This window comes from Siphateles boraxobius, unplaced genomic scaffold (assembly GCF_051911475.1).
Source record: "Siphateles boraxobius isolate OS27281-9 unplaced genomic scaffold, OSU_SipBor_1 1, whole genome shotgun sequence".
Taxonomy (NCBI): Eukaryota; Metazoa; Chordata; class Actinopteri; order Cypriniformes; family Leuciscidae; genus Siphateles; species Siphateles boraxobius.
In genome coordinates, this window is record NW_027508699.1 from 28,797,645 (window position 1) to 28,818,293 (window position 20,649).

General features: G+C 36.0%; 1 pseudogene across 1 annotated transcript; it reads right to left on the reverse strand.

Annotated features, from left to right (window-relative positions):
* Window positions 1-406: 406 nt before the first annotated feature.
* LOC143744339 (uncharacterized) lies at window positions 407-2,456 on the reverse strand (annotated as a pseudogene). Its single transcript, XR_013205837.1, has 4 exons — window positions 2,414-2,456; window positions 2,024-2,332; window positions 900-993; window positions 407-822 (listed from the first exon to the last, which is right to left on the reverse strand). The product of XR_013205837.1 is annotated as an uncharacterized LOC143744339 (transcript).
* Between the last annotated feature and the right edge of the window lie 18,193 nt (window positions 2,457-20,649).

The following is a 20,649-nucleotide window of genomic DNA, read 5'->3' on the forward strand; positions in this document are numbered from 1 at the left end:
ACATCTGCAAACATTAAGCACAATATTAACTCATTTTGTCTAAGTTAAACATTGTATATCAGTACAGTATGTTGTTTTGAAGGAAAATCAATAAAAGTATGTGCTTTTCAGGCTCTTTTCTTGTAATATTAATGAATGTATTCTGTTCTTTATGCTGCAGTTCCTGAGAATCGGAGAACACTGACACCTTGTGGAACATTGTACCTGCACTATCTGTTACATTTAATAATGGATTGAAATATATAGGCTACCTTTGTATAGATTTAATGTAATTAATTATGTTACGTAAGATGCTTCATTCACTTTTCAATGTATTTTATTTAAATATTTTATCTTTCTATCTGTAATTTTACATCTGTACATCAATTAATTTATTTTCATCCAGTTATTTCTGTATTTAATGTGCAGTTTACAGATTCTATTTTAGTCTTTGTTTCTGTGTATTGCTTGTTCTCACTGGATTAAATAAGGAAAGGTTTTTGTACTGTGTTTCTGTGTTTCCTGTGACTGTGGGCCTCAGAGCGCAGTAATACACAGCAGAGTCTGATACTTCAGCAGAGGAGATCTCCAGATCCACATGGATTTGTTCCTTTTTTGTTATTTTTACAGAGATTCTTGAATCTACATCAGATACCTGAGCTTCTTTTGCAGCACTGTGGGTTGATACAAGAAATTCAAGCTTTGATCTTCCATACTGACGATACCAGAAGAGATAATCTGAACCTCCAGTGGAGGAATAACTACAGGACAATTTTACAGTTTGTCCCTCATCAGCACCAACATCTGTTTTGTCTGATTTGATGGTATTTCCAAAGACAGCAGCTGAAATAGAAGAGAAATGGGTTGCTTTTATAGAAAGATTTATTTGTAAACAGTCAATCAATTAAGGAAACACACACCAGCTGAGACACAGAACAGAATAACTGAATGAAGATCCATTGTACAAGTGTTCACTGTGAGAAGAGTCAGACTGAATCGTTTCATCCACAGTCTCTTTCAGACACGATGAGATCATGTCAGGTCTGCGAACACTGAGTCCCTCCTCTCTGAGCAACATCATGTCTATATTTCACACATGGGGAACAGAAGAAAGAGCCAATCACACTCACCAGTGTTTTCTCTGTGCTATTAATGTGTTTTATGTATGATTTTGGAATATGTTTGTGATAAGGTTAATTGTAAGGAAGAAGTAGACAGGGTTGGCTGTAGCGAACTCAATATATATATATATTCTTTTATTGAACACTCTTTAATAAAGCAACAAAAAAAACACTTACGCTTCACTCAAACTAGTTCTGTTTTTTTTCTCCAGCAATACAGACACCACACACTAGTTTGCCGTAGTCTCTCTCCCCCTTTCCCATATAGTTAGCGACCTTACATCCAATCTCTCAACGCTAATTACTGCATTGAGAAACAGGCTTTAGTCATTCTGCTCTTGACCTACTCACTGCTCGTCTCCTGACTCCATCTCTGTGTTAAAATTTAACTATTTATCATAGAATTTTGTGTATAAATTTATTCTTTAAAAGCACTATTTCATGATCTGAAGAAGATGTTAAACTGTCTTGGCTGAGATTCAACTCGTGAGTTTTTGAATGTGGTTTGACTTTAGTTTGGTCAGTGGGCTTCAGAGCACAGTAATACACAGCAGAGTCAGACATACACACATCCTTGATCATCAGAATGACAGTATTAATCTGCATGTAAGATAAAACTCATAGATTGTTGACTATACTTTTGGAAAAACTCACAAAATGTAAAGACAGCATCTCTTCTTTCTCACTTTAAGTCATACAGCGCCATCTTCTGGCAAAACTGTTTTCTGTACAATTTCAGTCATATGGGAGATGTGAAGCCTAGACTATATGAATGTATGTGTTTATTGTTTCAGCAAAAGGAGAGACTATAATGTGGTGATGATACATTGGCATTTAAGACCAGATAAAGTAAGTGTTTTAGAGCTTCATCTTGAATGATGGGATGGCAGGTTTTTGTATGATGCTGTTAGATTTCCTGTCACTGTGGGCACCAGGGCACAGTAATACATGGCAGAATCTGCCTGTACAGCAGAGGAGATCTTCAGATCCACTTGTTTAATATCTTGATGAACTTCAGCAGAACATCTGTCTGGTCTATCTTCACTCATAACTCCACGTTGGGAAGATGTAAAGGAGGAAATCCGGTTTGGATCTGGGATATTGTCTGTACCATTGTAAACTCTCTACAGTACCCGTATAGTCTTTGTAACTGCAGGACAGAGTAACAGTGTCACCAACAAGTCTATTTTCATCCCCTGACAAGGGTTTTATTGCATCTGCCTCTGTGGCCTATAATGGAAATAAAAGCCTAATTAGATAAATCCAACAGTTACTAAACCGTAGAAAGTAGCAATAAGTAATATTTATCTTACCAATAAACGTCCAAAACAAACTGAGGAGAGTGAAAATAATCATGATAGCAGATATCTGAAGAAGAATCTGAAAGACTTGAGTATCATTCAGACTGGATGCCTTTGAACTCTGACAACCTCCTTCAGATGAAAATGCTTCTACATCATGATATTAAGCTCCGCCTTCCGTCAAAATTATTTACTTCTGTAATGGAGTCTTTATGCTTAAACCAGTTCATGTTGCAAAGATTACAGCACAATCCCAGATGTAGTACTGAAGGAAAATGAAAATTGAGCGGAAGTATGTAGGAGGGCGGAGCCAGGCTAATACTTCATACTTCAGTGCAATAAAATTGCTAAAAAAAAATTTGCTATAATATTATTTGGATAATAATTCCAAAGGCAAAACACGCTATAAGTGACCATTCACGATGAGCGCTGCTCTTACGATCTTAACGCTGACTTCTCTGATTGGATCCCACGTGTTTTTTATATTATTTTAACAATGTTGAAAAGAGAATGGCAGATTTTAAATGAACACATAAATGTATACATACATTATTGCAAAAGTATTATTATAAAAAAAATGCGTAGCGTGAGTGTGCGCAGCCGCAGTTTATGCATCACTTAATCGTGCGTCTTTTTGATTAGCCTAGCTGTCAGATACTGAGTAAAAATACTGAGTGTGTTTTTATATTTAATGCTGTTCACTGTGAGTTTTAATTAATAGTGTAATAGAGTTAATAGTGCATCTGCATTTTGTTTGGTATAATGTGCGTTATATCGTTCGGTAATTTGGTCTACATGCCCAGAGTGAGGGACTCCCATACTCTAGGTTTTCTGTGAAACACTGCCACTGAAATAGTCATTGTTTGTGTGCACAAAAAGTATTCTATGCGCTTGATAAACTTAAGGTTGAGCAACTATAGTCACTTGGACTATTGTAACAATGTCTACTAAGTTTTCTGGGCTGGCAGCAATTCAGGGGCGATTCCAGGATTTTATAAATGGGGGGGGGGGGCACAGGGGGGACCAAGATCCAGTCAGGGGGGGGCCCATGGGAAATCAGAAAATTCAAATGGAAATAAATACGTGTTTACAAAATATTAAGCACGATTTAAAAAATATATATTTGCAATGCTCAGTGACCTAATATAGATGGTATTACGTAAATGTGCTACTGAACAAGAGCCTGAAAATCATTTTGTATTATACATGGATTGGACCACAAAGTTTTGTCCTAATAAATAAAAAACATCACCTAGGCATTATTTGGTCATTTAACATGCTTTATTCTCAACACAAACACAAACATTGAATGTGTGTGTGTGTGTGTGTGTGTGTGTGTGTGTGTGTGTGTGTGTGTGTGTGTGTGTGTGTGTGTGTGTGTGTGTGTGTGTGTGTGTGTGTGTGTGTGTTGGCGAACGTTCTCTGCATGAAATCTGTCTCTGACATGGTTTCTTCTTAAAGAAACCTTGGATGTCCTGTTGCGGTGTAAAAATAAACAAATACCCATTCAGTATAAATTACACAGAGTTGTAATTATAGTGCCTTTAGTCTTTAAAACAAAAGATAAAGTAATATGTGTGTCATTCCTGGTATGCTGTGACATTTTGGCTTCATAAATGTTGGGGAAAAAAGGCATATTTTTCATGTTTTTAGCATTCTATCAAAATAGTGACATGTTTAACATATAGGTTTGATGTTTGACATATAGGTCAAGCTCAGGGACTCTATAATAATAATTATTGGTAGATTGTTCAGACACTGTCCATAAAAATATTCCACCCTGTTAGGGACATATACGTATATCACAACATGTTAATAATGTAAATGTTAAACAATAATGAGCTTTTCTTGCATAGTATATGTCCCTTATCCCATCTTAGATTTTTTCTTCTTCTTGAAACAAGCAAAACAATTTTTGATGAATCGAATATGTTTAACATTCCACCCTGTTAGGTTTATAGATCTAACAGGGTGGAAAATTCTGAGCTAAGTAGCCATAGCTCTTTGAGTGATCAACATTTTTAGCTAGCTAACCTTCTACAGATGAACAGAACTTTTAGAACTATGATTATTTTTAGAACTAGAACTACAGATTATTTTTTAAATTTTTTTGATAGGACATACATTCTCCATAACATAGCCTAACAGGGTGGAACTTTAAGGGTGGGAGAAGCAGGATAACATTTCAAAAACTAAAAAAAAAGTTAGGAGTGAGAGTTGAAGCTTACCTCAGTTTGTACAGTTGAATTCCAGCAGGTAAAAGAAAAGAAATTTCACTTCTTGAAAATGATCTCAAGGAAATTGCAGTTGGTTTTGGAAGGCAAAAAAGTACACATTAACAGGGTGAAAAATGACTTCAGGTATGCAGTAATTGAAGAAAATTTTAAGAAAAATACCTATATTTCCACATGATTTATATGTATGATTAGAGGCAATTTAGCCTAGTCTATAACAGAATTTAAAAATATTTTGAGGTTTTTGTCATTTCATGGTTTATATTTCTTGCAGAAGTTGATTACTGTGCCCTGAGGACATGATATAATTGAATGCATACGTCAATTAAAATTGTGTAAAATACATTTTTAATGTCTATTATCTCTGATTAAATGGTAAAGAATACTTAAATCTACAATTTAAGCCATTTATTATAAATATGTGACTCATTTTAGAGAAAATATGAGTAGCCTAAATAAATCATTGGGACAGGAAAGTCACCGCATAACAGGAATGACCCATGTATCTATTTTATATTTATGTAGACGCGCTTACGCGGAATAACACTGACAAGTCATCTGCCGAAATTACCTTAGCTAATCTAACTAAGCTAATGTTACTGGCTTGATCAGTCACACATGAAAGTAATCAGACCAACATGGTGCGATATTTCAAAATATATACTGTAATTGAGTGTGTATATATACCAAAAACAGTGACGTGTCGTGGTGTTTCTCTCTCTCTCTTAGGCCCCATCCACACTACTGCGTTTTCGTTTAAAAACGGAGACCTTTTGCTACGTTTGCTCCTCCCGTCCACACTAAAACGGGAAAAACGAAGACCCAAAACGGAGAAGTTTAGAAACGCTGCAGCTCCGTTTTTCATTTTGAATCTCCGGAGGGCGTTTTAGTGTAGACGGGACAAAACGGAGTAGTTTAGAAACGATGACGTAGAAGGTCACGCTCGGCTCTATGATTGGGTGTCATCACCCATGACGTATCCTTCCCTGATTCGTCAGCCACCCATCACATGTCCCGTCACCGGAAGAAAACAAACAAAAACATCCTGGACTACGTAGCTGATGTTAGTGAGTGCAACATGGATAACGAATTACAAGCGTTACTGACTTTGATGTCTTTGTTAGCAGCTGTTGTGCAAGCAAATTCTGCATTTTACAATGCTATAACTGCCTACATGCGCCGGAGGCAAACTATTATTCGAGCGATCTATGACAATTCCCGTGTGCAGCGGCGGTATCAACCGTACATGGAGCGTCGGTTTTGGGTTAAGTAAAAGTTCCACCTTGTCGTCGGTCCATGAAAAGAAATCTCTGGTCTTCGACATTTTCTAATCTTTGCAGAGGTAGCTAACGTTACTTGCTTCCTCATCAAATCTGAGGAATAGTCCATCCGTTTCCTGTTTACACCGGCACGCGCATGCACAGTGTTGGAGAATGGTCACGTGATCCGAGTTTTCAGTCGTTTTAATGTGGACGGAGATCAATTCTAATACGCAGCTAAAACGCTGGTGTGGACGGAGATCGTTTTCGTTTTAATTCTCCGTTTTTAAACGAAAACGCAGTAGTGTGGACGGGGCCTTAGTAGGGACTTTAAGCAACGGCCTCTGGTGGAACGGCAACGGCGTTCTGGCGATCTACTGCGCATGTGCGACTTAACTGCTACTTCACGACGTTCTACTGTAACCGTCTACTACGGGAGAACAGCTGATTTGCCGTAGTCGCTACTACGTGAAAGATTAAGAAAGTTAATGTTATGTTTTATGGTATGTGGCATTGTAATTGTTTATGTATATCATTAAATGGCCAAAGCAACCCTCTCCTGCTTTTTAAAATCACTTTCATTATATGTATTTTGTCAAATGATTAAATTATCCCCTACGCCTTACTCGTCACTGTTGCTTAGTGATTGTTGCGTTCTTTAACTCTGGCAGTTAACCGTTTACTTCCGGCTGCCGTTGCCGTTCCATCAGCAGCATGTTGCTTAAAGTCCCTTTCGTTCCGATCAGCTGTTGATAGCGTGACTCGCTGACAACATGTCTGACTGCGAAACTTCTGATGATGAAACCAATTTTAGCACAATGTCAGACGGAACAGATGAGAGGATGAAAGTAATTTTAGCACAACGCCAAAGGGATACCTTTATGAACCTGAGTATACCGATGCCGAGCTTGAACAGATGGAGATAGAACGGGAAGAGAGAGAGCGAGAGGACAGAGATGAAGTTGTCAAGTTGATGCTGGGCCCACAGCTGTAGCAAGAGCCACGATGAATGACAAATGGTGAGCACTGCACACACCATAATCCTTGATTCTGGATATTTTAGCTCCCGCAGAGTAGCCGATGGCAACCAGCCAAAGCTGTCTCGTATATCCGAAACAGGAAAACGATGGAATCTGAACGGTGATCCCGGCACATTCTTGTGGTCACAGCCTGGAAATTTACAAGTTCGCACCATCGTTCCTTTTCTACTTTTTACGTCGTTTCGTAATCGATTGTGTAAACACAATGGAACTGATCGGAACGTGCGCACTGTTGACGTTGACAGCAGCGCGGAATGATAGAAATGGAAAGAAAATAGTGCCCATTAAAACTGAGGTATGAATTTTGACCGGCGTGTTTTTTGTGTGTTAAATTAATCAAGCTTGAGAAACGCAAATATTTTTCCACGTAAAAACGCACAGTTTTGAGGCCCCGGAAACTAACCGGGAGTAAATTTCTTGAAAAACTTCCAGCGGCCAGAACTCTGACCAGGGAGGTGACTACAGAGTGGGTCAGTGTGTATGCACTGTAGTGCTGGTAAGGATTGCATACAACTTCATATCTTAAATGGGCGAACTAACCCTTTAACTATTTACAGCAGAACGAGCTTTAAGGTGTCAGTTGGATAACTCGTTGCGCTGATGCGCAGTGGTCAGCGCCACCACTCTGACCAATGGTTTGTTAGAGCTGCACCCTTTCATTGACTTGTGCAGTTTAATACTCACACTTTAATAATATTAATAACTCCTAACTTAATAAAACAAGCTGTTACTACAAGGAATTATTGCATTAATATGTAGATCTGTATATAGGTGGGAGGTAGGCTACTTTATATGAATGAAATACATACACCCCTCTCGCGCTTGCTTGCTTGCGTGCCAGCGATTAACCCTCCGCGTGCCAGTGTTGGCACGCGTGCCTTAGGTTGCCGACCCCAATCACATCCTGTAATGTATAACAGCACTGATGAGGATCTCATATTCATATTAGAGGAATATTACAGCATACTTACAGAATTTAACTTACCCCAGAAATATGTGAGAAAGAAGACTACAATTTTGTGCCAGTTTGCCATCACAATAATTGTTGAAATAATACTTTAGATAAAATTAATTTATTGAAATCTATAAATAGACTCTTGTTTCAGCCTCTCTTTGATAAAGTTGTACTAACACCGTCACATATGCATGGAACTGCAGGAGGACTGATATTGACCGTTTCATCCTCAGTGGTAAAACACATTTTTTCGAAGGCTTGATTGTGTTTGTGGGGTCCACTGTAGCATGTGTTTATGCTTCGTTTTCAAAAAATTGCATTACTTTTCATATATTTTACCTTTATTCTACACTGCTCTGTCCCTCCTTGTAAAACAGCCTGATGGTTTCCGGGTTCTATGAAGCCAGTCCCTCAAAAATACGCAATGGGCTCAGATTGGTTAAATGGCCCAGTGTGTAGTGATTCGCTAACCGCCTAGTGCACGTTTTTCGGAAACGTCACGCCTCTTACCTTTACTGGTAGTTTGTGCTTTGGTCAATAAAACCAGACCAATTTGAGCCCGAATCGGACCCAGAGAATGTTAGTGAAGAAGAACGAGCAGAACCTGTTCAAGAACGGCTGGTAAACGACGTTTCAGAAAGTTTTGTTTTTTGTTGTTGTTGTTGTCTCATTACTTTTTAGATACGCTGGTATTTAATTGTACTAATTATTATAGTATTACAAAAAATAAGCTTCATAAACAAGAATTTCATATAATCGTTCTAACAAATTATACTACAGTCCTCAAAGGGATTTTTTTGAGTAAAGACGATCTATAGTGATCGTTACTGACTGTATGGCACCGTTACTTTTGTATTTTTAGATCGATGGTAGCCAAATATCTGTCGCCAGAACTGTTAACGTTTAACCCAAAACGAACACTAAACATTGGCTTTACTACAGTAGCCAAATCAAACACAGAACCCTGTTTAGCATGCCTGTAGATAAACAAGCATGTAGATAAACAATACATAAAAGCTCTAATCAAAGAATAATTTACACCAATTCCAAGTTCGCTGTTGATATTAAAAAAAAAGTTTGAAACGTTATAGGTGTTTGTCGGATAAGAGCATTTAACAAACTGGTTTGCAGAGCCAAACAGCGTTGTCATTTGTTTACTTCCTTGCTACAATTAACTATTACAGGAAAACAAATCGACGAAAATTATATCATACTTACAGGTTGTGGCCCGTAAACAACAGCTTCTGTTCTTAAAGTTGGAACTGCTCCATCTTGCAGGACAAGCCGTTGTGCGAATCCTGCATTGAACTTGCGAAGATTGTGGAAGCTTTCCTCCGTGTGCAGCACAGAGAGCGAGATTTGGGTAATGATAATGAGGGACCGAGTTAAAAATAAATTTTAACTATTGATCCCTAACTCCCCCGACCCTAGGAAGGCTGAACAAAGTGGATGAAAATAACAGCGTTTCGACGGCATTGCGGCGGCAACAACACTCCTATACCACAACAACTCTTCTCCAAAGCAATATAAAATGGCCTCGGCCCCCTTATTTAGTATTCTCGGAGGAGGGGTTTATGTAAATATTGGGGTTAGTGATGTCAGCAACCCTGGAGGAATGTCGTGTAGTCCCTACCGACTGTTGGCTGTAGTCCTTAGAAATTGATTTCTTTAAAAGCAAATATCTCCCTTTGATTTGAACTTTGAGTGTTGTAACTTTGCAGATGTTGTTTATGCTCAAACAGCAACATTACACACTAACTAAAGTTAGAAAAGTGAAATCGTGTTTTACCACCCCTTTAAGAATTCTGGATCTATTTTTGAGACTTTTCTATGTTGTGATGTTTGTTTTATCAGTCTCTTCACATAAGTTGATTCAAACACTGACCCCTTTTTTCAATTTGATGAAATTGTAGAAGATCAATTGACAGTTATTGTACTTGGGTAAATTATTAGAATAAGCTGGAAAAAAAGATACTTTTACCATTAAATATTGTATGTTTTATGTTGTTGTTGTTCTCTATATTATTTGATTATTATTGATTCATTATAGTTATGCATTCTTGTCAATGTTAAATAATTGTTTTTGTATGAGTGTTGAGTGTGTTTGAGTCACAGTGGGCTTCAGAGGACAGTAATACACAGCAGAGTCAGACACACACACATCCTGGATTGTCAGTATAACTGAGTTTGAGTCCAATCTGGCATCAAATCTGTCATTCATGTGGTTTTTAGAGGTTTTCATAAAGCAATAATACATGTTATAAGTAGCAATTGGCAATTTCTTAGCATTTGCAGCAAATGTGTTGGTCATCTGTGCTTTTTTGGGCAATAATAACTTCTTACTGTAACTTCTTACTAACTGTAATAAGTATTTAGGTTTACAGAGGCTTTATAATCGTGGAAGTATTTACATCACATCTGATGTTAAACAAATTACATTTTTCCCCTACACACCTGACTTACCTTGAACCATGTGTCCCTGACACCTGGAAATATTATACTCAGTTGAGTTCACCTCGAACGCGCAGGTTGACGCCTAAGAGTAGCTATTACCACATAAAATAAAATGCAATCTAACCCTGCCAAAGAGTCAAACGACTTCTTGCCCCCTTTCGACACTAACCATCGGGAATAAGGTCTTTAGTGTCTCACATAACCTGTAACTTGTAACTGTAACTGTAACTGACAGACTTCTGACAATGCCTTCGAATATGCTTTAATCACGGCCGGAGGATCTCAGACAAATTTCAGAGAGAATCCCACCAGCAAAAAGAATACAACAGTTTTTATAGAATAGGAGCATGGTGAAAATGACATGATACATTACATAATTTCCCTATAATTTGATTGGTTTCTTATATGCAAACCCTCCTGTTACTAGAAGCAAACTCTGTTTTCTTAAATCATTGAAAAATGGAAAAGGTTAGAAGTTCAGTTGATTTCTCAATATGTCATTAAACTATTCTAGACGATTATATTTTTGATATTGTCTAGCCAGCATCTCAGTATTTTACACTGGTTTCGACACAGTCAAATATTAGGATGTTAGGCCTAAAGGAGAAGTAAGGTTAGATGTTAGAATTTAGATTATTTTAAAATACAGTTTACTATTTATTTAAAAATCCATAATCATGTTTATTTATTTTTGTTAATTCATTTTAAAATACGATTGCTATGTTGTTTGTGATATGTCCACATCTATTATGGTTAATAGTTTTGCATATTAATAACAATCCAACATTATGTTGTGAAATAATTCACCAACAGTGTAACTAAAGTCAGAATCAATTAATCTGATTAAATCAGAAGTAAAATTAAATTTATTGGATAGATCATACTTCTCCAGGCAGACTTAAGCAGAAGAAATATCAAATAATAATGTAATGTTTAATCACATTTGGCAAGCTGTGATGTACTAGTCATGTGGAATGCTACTTATCTATGTTAATTATTAGTTATTTTAATCCCTTTAAAAAAATTTCTTACATTTGCCTTTATAACTTGAATAAAATTTCATTTGTAACCACACACAGGTGTTTCCACCGGTGTAATTATATTATGTGAATTATAGATTGTGGGTTTGATGTGGCTTGGCATCAAAGTGAAAAATACAGTTGAGTTTTTGTACAGCTTCACATAGACTTTGTATCACTGGGCTCCAACTCTTAGAGCACAATAATAGAGAGCTGAATCTGACAGAGTTACTCCCTTAATCATGAGTTCAGTGGATGATTGTGATGTAGTCGACTGAAATCGAGGATCAGAGGGGTTCCCAGTACTACTCCATGAACGAGCATCTTTCCACATTAAATACTGAGGTTCTTCGTTAAGATACTGTCTGTACCAGTAAAGTCTAACATAATTGCTGCTTGTATCATATGAGCAGCTGAGAGTCACAGTCTCGTCTTCCTTCTTTATGATGAGAGTTTCTTTATTTGGCCCAATCTGGTCTGCAGTCATCACACCTAAAACAAAACAAATTACTGAGTCAAGTTGCACAAAATAATTTCTTACACTGTTTTTCTACATCAGTACAATAAATAAAGGAAGTCATTTTGTACCTGAAGTCAGAATTAAAATCAGAAACACGTGTTTTTCCATGTTGACTACTGTAGATCAGATCAGTTATGTTGCTCTAATCAGTGCTCTAATGCTTTAGTTCAGTGCTCACAGAAGAGGTGTGTCTTCAGATTTTTTTTTTTTTTGTGAAAACTTGAAAACTGATGGTTTTAGATGCAGGAGATTTGTTGGAGGTGACTGTTTTCAACGAATGCACAAGCTTTGAAAAAAGACATCAGAATGTGCGGGATTGGGCTCTCCAACAAATACAAACCAACGAATGTTTTTGGGTTACCCACATTTAGCTATTACTCATTTACATATAGAAACTGTGATGCTACGTCACGCCGTGTTGCATGCTGGGGCGGCGCCACCATTTTAAAAGGATCGCCCTGCTTTTTTTGGTGTACTTGCCCAGACCAGTTAATTGGAAATCCCACCCTGCAGTTAATTTCATTAAGGTTAGAGTGAAGGGTAGAGTTAGGGATTAGTGTCTATTATCATGCAATGCAATAAAATAGTAATTCCATGCAAACAATATGAATAATGTGAATATTTAATTTCAAGGCAACAACACAAAAGGTATGCAGGTATCAGTATTAATTTCAGTAGGCTATCAGCACAGGGGTGGGATAATAATAATAATAATAATAATTATTATTATTATTCCTAAACCAGTTCAGCTGAAACTCCGCCCCACAGCCGATTCTAAAGATTTCATTGGTCATGTCAATCCCGGTGCTGATTGCCACCAAACACTAATCCCTAAGCCTAATTTAATTCATTCAATCATTAATTCATACTCAAATTAAAATGGAAGGAAATATGTTTAAAAATCTACTTGCCCAAGAAATTAAATAATCAACACTAAATACTTTTGCTAGTGTCATCATAATATTGTAAATGTGCATTGCTAAATTAAATTAAATTAAATTAAATTAACTAGAACTGCAGTTTTAACCCCTTTTTGATGCTTCAGTCTCTCTTTGCTAAAGTTACACTGGAGACATTTGCAAACACCTGAAGGAGGAGACCGACTACCACAGTATCTGAATACAGCATAAAGGATTTGTGGTTCATTTTGACACTTAAGTATCATAATATTGTAGAATATTTTGCATTAATTTTGATAGAATATGATATTTCAAATTGGCCATTGAGTTCATGTGCTCAACAAATATGTTGTAATTGGAAAAAACACATCGTAAATAAACCTTTGATATACTTCACAGAGCGCTTACACAGACACGGGAGCGTTTGATATCAGCCGCCTATATCATCAATAATATACCATCGAATATACCTGGTCCTGCAGAAATGCTGGTATCATAGCTTTTAGCACATATTTAAATTTCATACCGACTTGTTACAGAAGTACCGGTTCTTTTGACAACCCTCCCTAGCTTGTTCAATCATGTCTATTTCTGTATATTATGAGATGAAAATTGTTATTGTCAAATTCTGAGAAATGTCTGTTTTTTGTTTTTGTTTTTTGTTTTTTCAAACAGTAGAAGTCAATTGTCATCAAAAATGTTTGATTCATTTTCCAAAATATCTTATTAACATGAGGGGGATTTAAATCGTGGCAGAATTTTTTTATGTTTGGTGAACTGTCTCTTTTAAGATCATTATTCTGAAATTCATGGTTATGAAACTCTGTTCACAATGTAATGCACTGATTTTATCTTTTATGATTTATTTTATAGACAAAAAAATGTATGAAAGTAGTAGAGAACCAGATTTGTAATCGACATACCTGTTATTTAGTAAATGGAAAAGTAGGAGCTAATGAGGCTTGAATATGAATATGTGGTGCACATCGCCATCTTATGGTTACCAAAAAAAAAACATTTCAAAATGAGAATGAAGTTTAGTTTTTAATGTAGATTTAAAAGTTTACAAAACAAAAATCTGCATTCTGTTTATAAATTGTTTATTTGTGAAATGAAGCTTTGACTTGTAGCACTGAATAACTTCAATGTTGGGTTTGTACAACGATTTTAAATATAATTTTAAATATGGGTATTGGGATATGTTCCATCAGACTTTTGTTCTCAGTGTCTGAGTTGGCAATTTGAGAATGTGATTCTTTCATTTATGTGCTTCAGTCTGTTTAGTAAAAGGCATAATAGTTGTGTCAGGTTTTTGTCCAGTGTTATATAGTGTTTCCTGTGACTGTGGGCCTCAGAGCACAGTAATACATAGCAGAGTCTGATATTATCTCCAGATACACACGGTTGATCTCTTTTTCTTTTCTAGTCTTAGTAGAGAACTGCAGGATAATGTAACAGTTGAAAACACTGCAGAAAACTCTTCACTGCGGTCTGGTTTGATTTCATCTCCAAAACTCACACCTGGAAAATAACAAAATAACAAATTTTACATTTTCAAATAGTAATGGAATAGATTTTTTTTTTTTTTTTGTGATTTGGAATTGTATACATACAATAAACAATACTTATATGTATTACATGTTAGTTACATTGTCATTGTGATATGAGATCCTAAATTGTAGCAGTTTACATTTTTAATTAAATAAAGTTCATTAAGTCAGATGAGAAAAATATTGATGAGAAAATATGTGTAAGTTCCCAAAGTATACCCAAGCTTTTTGGAATGAAAATTAATGTACAAAAATTTACTTACATGCCAAGGCAGAGAGCAGAATGACTGAATGAAGTATCATTGTGTGTGTGTGTGTGTGTGTGTGTGTGTGTGTGTGTGTGTGTGTGTGTGTGTGTGTGTGTGTGTGTGTGTGTGTGTGTGTGTGTGTGTGTGTGTGTGTGTGTGTGTGTGTGTGTGTGTGTGTGTGTGTGTGTGTGTGTGTTCACTAAGGACTGAGCTTTGTGACAGTCTAGCAAATGCAACAAGGTCATCACAGATCTGTGTGCCAGACTCCTCCTATTTCATCTTAGAGTTGGATGGCAAAAAGGCTGTCAAATCTACACATTTTACATTTACTGTAATAAACCTCATGCAGGTCAAGATATAGGTTATTTTTCTATATGCATGTTATTGCTGTGGGACAGAAATCAATAACATGTGGATTTGCTCTTAGTGATATAAATGAGCACTTGAACACTGTTTTTGTATGAGTGTTGAGTGTGTTTCAGTCACTGTGCCGCAGAGCACAGTAATACACAGCAGAGTCTTTCAGAGCAGCAGAGGAGATCTCCAGATCCATGAAGTTTTGTTTTTCTTTTCTGATCTCAGTAGTGAATCTGGAATCTACATTAGACTTCTGAGCTTCTTTTGCACTGTCTGAGATGAGCACAAGGAATTCAGGAGCTGATCCGGGATACTGACGGTACCAGTGAAGATAATATGCAGATGAATAAATGCAGGATAATTTAACACTTGAACCCTCGACAGCAAACTCCTGTGTTTTGGTTGGTTTAATTTCATTTCCATATGTTGCATCTGCAAAAGTAGATCAAATCTTTAATGAACTGGTGTTGAATCAGTCATTTTAGACGTACCAGCATAAAATACAATATACTGTACAATGTAAAGAAATACAATTTGTACTTAATTTTGATCAGAAATTAGCAATTCTGCTCAGAACTTTTGGATGCAATACTCAAAATACTTTAATACGTACATGCAAATGCAGAAAGCAGAATGACAGAATGGAGTATCATTGTGTACAGTTGTAGATGCAATGTATCTGGTTTTTTTATATACTGTGGGCTCCAGAGCACAGTAATACACAGCAGAGTCTGATACTTCAGCAGAGGAGATCTCCAGATCCACACGTTTGATCTCTTTTGTAGCTTTTGAATACAGACGAAGATCAGGCTCAGATTTGCTTGAATATTCAGTGACAAGAAGTAAAATCTGTGGTTTTGCTCTGAGATGCTGGCGATACCACTGGAGAGAGTTAACAGTGACAGCAGTTGTACTGTAGTTACAGGAGAGAGTCACATTTCTACCCTCAACAACATGTTTTTCTGAAGTAAATGGTTGTATTGTATCAGCCAAAGAAGTTTCTGTAAAAAAGAAAAGGGTGTCAATTAATTAAGCTATGCAATGATTAAACTTTCAGAATCTATACATTCACAGAAATGTTTTTAGTTTTTATTTTGACTGAAATAATGCTGAAATGATTTCTTACCAATGTAAAGTTGGATTATTATCCAAGGAAAACATGTTTTTTCTCAGAGAGACGATCAATAATGCCAAAATAGTAATTCACCCTGTCAGCATCTCACACTGTTAACATCAGTGAATCAGCTCCACCCACTGCTTGAGACTTTTATCATTGAGCAAAACATCTTTGTGGAAAAGGAAATATGACCTATAACAAAAATGCAAAGTTCATAATTTATAACAAAAATTTTCATAGTACATTTTTGCATTATGAGCAGCACTTTATAGCCATATAAATTGGTATATCATTGTGAATATATTTACTGATGTAACATTGATGCATTCAAAAAAGAGTAAAAAAAGAAGAGTTTTGTTAATTATTTGTTTTTTATATGTAAAGAAAATCCACATAGCTGGAATATGCATATTGAGGAAAACATCATGTTAAAAACATCCTGACAAGAACTAAAAGCTCTGATTGATGTAGTTTACTGTATGTGTTTCAGTCACTGGGTTTGTATGCATATGACTGTCTTTGAAAACAAATAAAACAGTGCTGGCCTACTCTAGTACATACAGTAGATGAAGTGTGGTCAGTAACATAAGCACCCCAATAGAATATATATAGTTTTTATATTAAGTTAAACTGATTGAAAATGGTAAATGTTGCTTTGGCAACTAGCTGAAATAAAAACACATTTATTTCAATTCACGAAAATGTGTTTTATTGTTTTAGTTTAAGATATAATAATAACCCTGCTTTGATGAGCTGAATGATGAGTGTATATCGCCATCTTCTGGTGCCCAATTGGTTATTATAATATGTGCATTTTTTGACAGAAATGTGAACTGAAATGTGAGTTTTATTTCTACTCATCATTATAGATTTATAGTAACGACCACATACATTCAGTTTATGTATTTTAACATCATATTGATCACTGTGGATTGTTTTGACATTAAATGCCTGCCTAAATATAATTTACTATTGGATAAGGTTGATGTCAAATGTAAAAAATTGGTAAATCGATTTATTATATGAAGTAGAATAGTTTAAAATTATAAACTTACTCCAAAAGAATATTTAATAGTACTTATGTATTTGCAGGGTTTTTGTACGAGTGTTGAGTGTGTTTGAGTCACAGTGGGCCTCAGAGCACAGTAATACACAGCAGAGTCAGACACACACACATCCTGGATTGTCAGAGGAACTGATGTTGTAGAGGTGTTGAGATTGGCATCAAATCTCTTGTTAAACTGTTCATCAATCTCACCAGATCCGGGAAATTTCTTTAGCATATATTTAGGGAATCCGTTTATTTCTTGCTGGTACCAGAAGAGATATGGAAATGAATCAGTGGTTGAATATGTACAATTGATTGTTACAGATTCGCCTTCAAAAGCAGTTTGAACTCTTGTTTTCTGATCAACACTGTCCAGAGAATCACAGCCTAAAATAGAATTTAAACAAAAATGTTTAAAAGAAATGTGAAAATCTCACACACATTCACACACACAGTGAATATAAACATGGATATAAAACTACACATATTTCATGATGCCACTTACCCCAAAAATATAAGAATAGAAAGATAACCACCCTTTGCCAGTATGTCATTATGTCGGTTGTGCTTTCCAATCACCAAAGTCATAAAAAATATATGAAAATTTCTGAGCCTCTTCTTGTTTTGGCATCTCTAGTGTAGTAGACCTAAAAACTTTATAGGAGGAGCTTCTACTGTTTAGATCATCAGCATCATCAGATTTATAATTAGAAAAGACTTGTATGATTTACATCTGTCTGCTGTAACTATATAAATTTTTTAAGTATTTAAAAATAATTACTCTTCCCTTTTGTCTTTGTGGTTTCTTTGTTATTTTATGTTTTTTTTTTTGTTTATTTATTTATTTATTTTTTTAAGCAGATTGCATGTGGATTTCAATTCCACATTAACATCAGCATCATTACTGGTTAATGGTTTTTACTGTTTTGAATCTGGAGGCAATAGAAGCAATGGCGTTAGTAAATAATGATTGGATTATTGCATTTCAACATGTAACTTTTTATTAATGTCATTATTAATGTAACATCACTTCCACTGGCTAGTGCTTTCTCATATTTATCAATTTACGTATTTATAGATTATATTTATTACATTTTTTTCATTAGATGTTTAGATGCATTACCGTCTGCTGCTTTTCTTTCTACATATACCACCACTGTCTGAACTGCTGAATGATACTTTACGTGTTTTGTGATGCACTGGCCCTTTTCTGAAACTTCAGTTTATGAGGATAGAGTTTTATTGTTGAGAGGGTTTTTGTACAGTGTAGATGTGTTTCCTGTCACTGTGGGCGTCAGAGCGCAGTAGTACAATGCAGAGTCTGATACTTCAGCATTAAAGATCTCCAGGCTCACAAGATTCTTGTTTTTATCGACTTTAGGAAAAAGACGAGGAGGAAGATTGTCACTTGTGGCTCCATGTGGATAAATGTATGCAACAAACTCTGGTTTGGATCCCAGATACTGACGATACCAGTGCAGGTTATTTACATTTCCATCAAATTTACAGGATAGAGTGACTTTTTCTCCTTCATATTTAAGCACCTTGTTTTCCAGCGGCGTTATTGACTGAGCAAACGTCTCTCCTGCAAGACAACCATTAAACTTTTTTTTTATCAAACTTACCCAAAGAAACAATCACGCTGATGTATAAGTCAGTTAAAAAAGTTTCAAGCAATATTAAAACTCCAAACATTTTAAAAAAACAAGAAAGCATGTGATTAAAGGTCTAGAATCAGTAAATATATAAATTTCAGTAAATCGTGTAGAATCAGTAAATTTCTCTTACTTTTTATCATCATTAGCAGAAGCAGAACACAAAGGATCGTCATGTTTGCACTGTAGGAAGAAAGAGAGTTTAGTTTGCTTTGCTCTATATCAGATCTCACAGGCTCCACCTATCTGTCAGTGTAAGAGGATGAGAACATTAATGAACACTGAAGTATATACATATGAATCCATAATATACCACAACCAAACTATAATGCTGTGATAAGACATTAAAAAAAATCAAAACTCATTTAATCAAAAAGATTCTCTTCTTCAATGTGGTGGATTTTTATAGGCCTATAGCCTACTGCTGGTTATTGTAATAAAGCCCTATGGGTTTCACCTACAATACATTATACAATACATTAGTCCTCATTCATTACAGTTGCAAATCAGATTCATTTGATGAAATGATAAAAATTTTAGACGTTAAAAACCAAACTCTTAAAGGTATAGCGGAGGATTTTCTTTTTCCTGGTGGGTAGCGTATACTATTGGTCCACCTAAGTGTCAATCATTCTGGTGATACGGTACGTGCTCGTCCCTATGTAGTTTTCGCTTTCTGCGCATGCGCACTTTCAGGTGTATTATGTGTGATGAGTTACGGTTTCAGCCATTCCTTTGAAAATGGCTGAGGGTCGAAAGAGAAAAAATGTATACGAAGTGTATGATAAGAAGAGAAAGGCCGCAGAAAGAAGAAACAAGACCAGAGTGATTTTGGGTGAATATGTCACACGCTGGCGTGCGCTAAAAGCACAGGTTAGGCTTCCCACTGATGCCGCAGTCGCGAAGATTCTACTAGACAGGTAAAGTTTGTCATACTATTTGGAGAAATCCGTTTAAAATCACTGCTAGTAAAAGTTAATGTAAGCTATGATTAGCGATGCTAGCCCTGGCACAAGTCATGCACCGCGTGACACGGTAAACATCTCAATTTGTCTAAAGTAGCCTTATGACCAAATGGTATCACGCTGAAATATTCTAAAACCTTGTGTGTTCATTTTTGATAATTACAATGTGTTCACCATAGTATTTATTACACAAATGCAACAAGCTACTTCTCCATTGCATATCATGTCTTGAGTCCTCGGTCACTCAACACGTTTAATAGGCGTTCCCTCTCGGGAGCAAATAGAGTGTTGCGCATATGTGCATTTTTAAAAAAATTGGAGAGGGCGGGTCTTCTCTAAAATTCGGAAAGATCCTCCGCTATACCTTTAATTGAACTCTTTAAAAATAGGATGAACACATCATTAAATGACAATGTTAAGTGTATATCGCCCTCTTCTGGTCTGTCATAGCTTTTCACACATGCACATCTTCACAAAATAGATTTTAACAATATTCATGGCGTTTCATAATGTTTTAATGGTAGAAGCAATATGAAATCAATTGAAACCAACAGTAAGGGAAGACTAATGCAAATGTAAATATAACTAATGTAAAGTTATAATAAACAATGTAAACTTTTAAATAAAAAAGAATATATTTATGGATAAAAATGTTTCTAAACATGAAATCGTAGGCTAAGCGATTTATTCTAATATAAATTGAAATTGCATAATGATGTAATTTATGTCGTTGCACTGCGGGGGTTTTTGTATGAGTGTTGAGTGTGTTTGAATTACTGTGGGCTCCAGAGCACAGTAATACACAGCAGAGTCAGAAACACACACATCCTGGATTGTCAGTGGAACTGAAGTTTTGCTGAGTTTTGCTTGAAATCTCTCCTTGAATTCATCCCCATTTTGTCCGGTTTTAGAGAATTTATTCAGCATG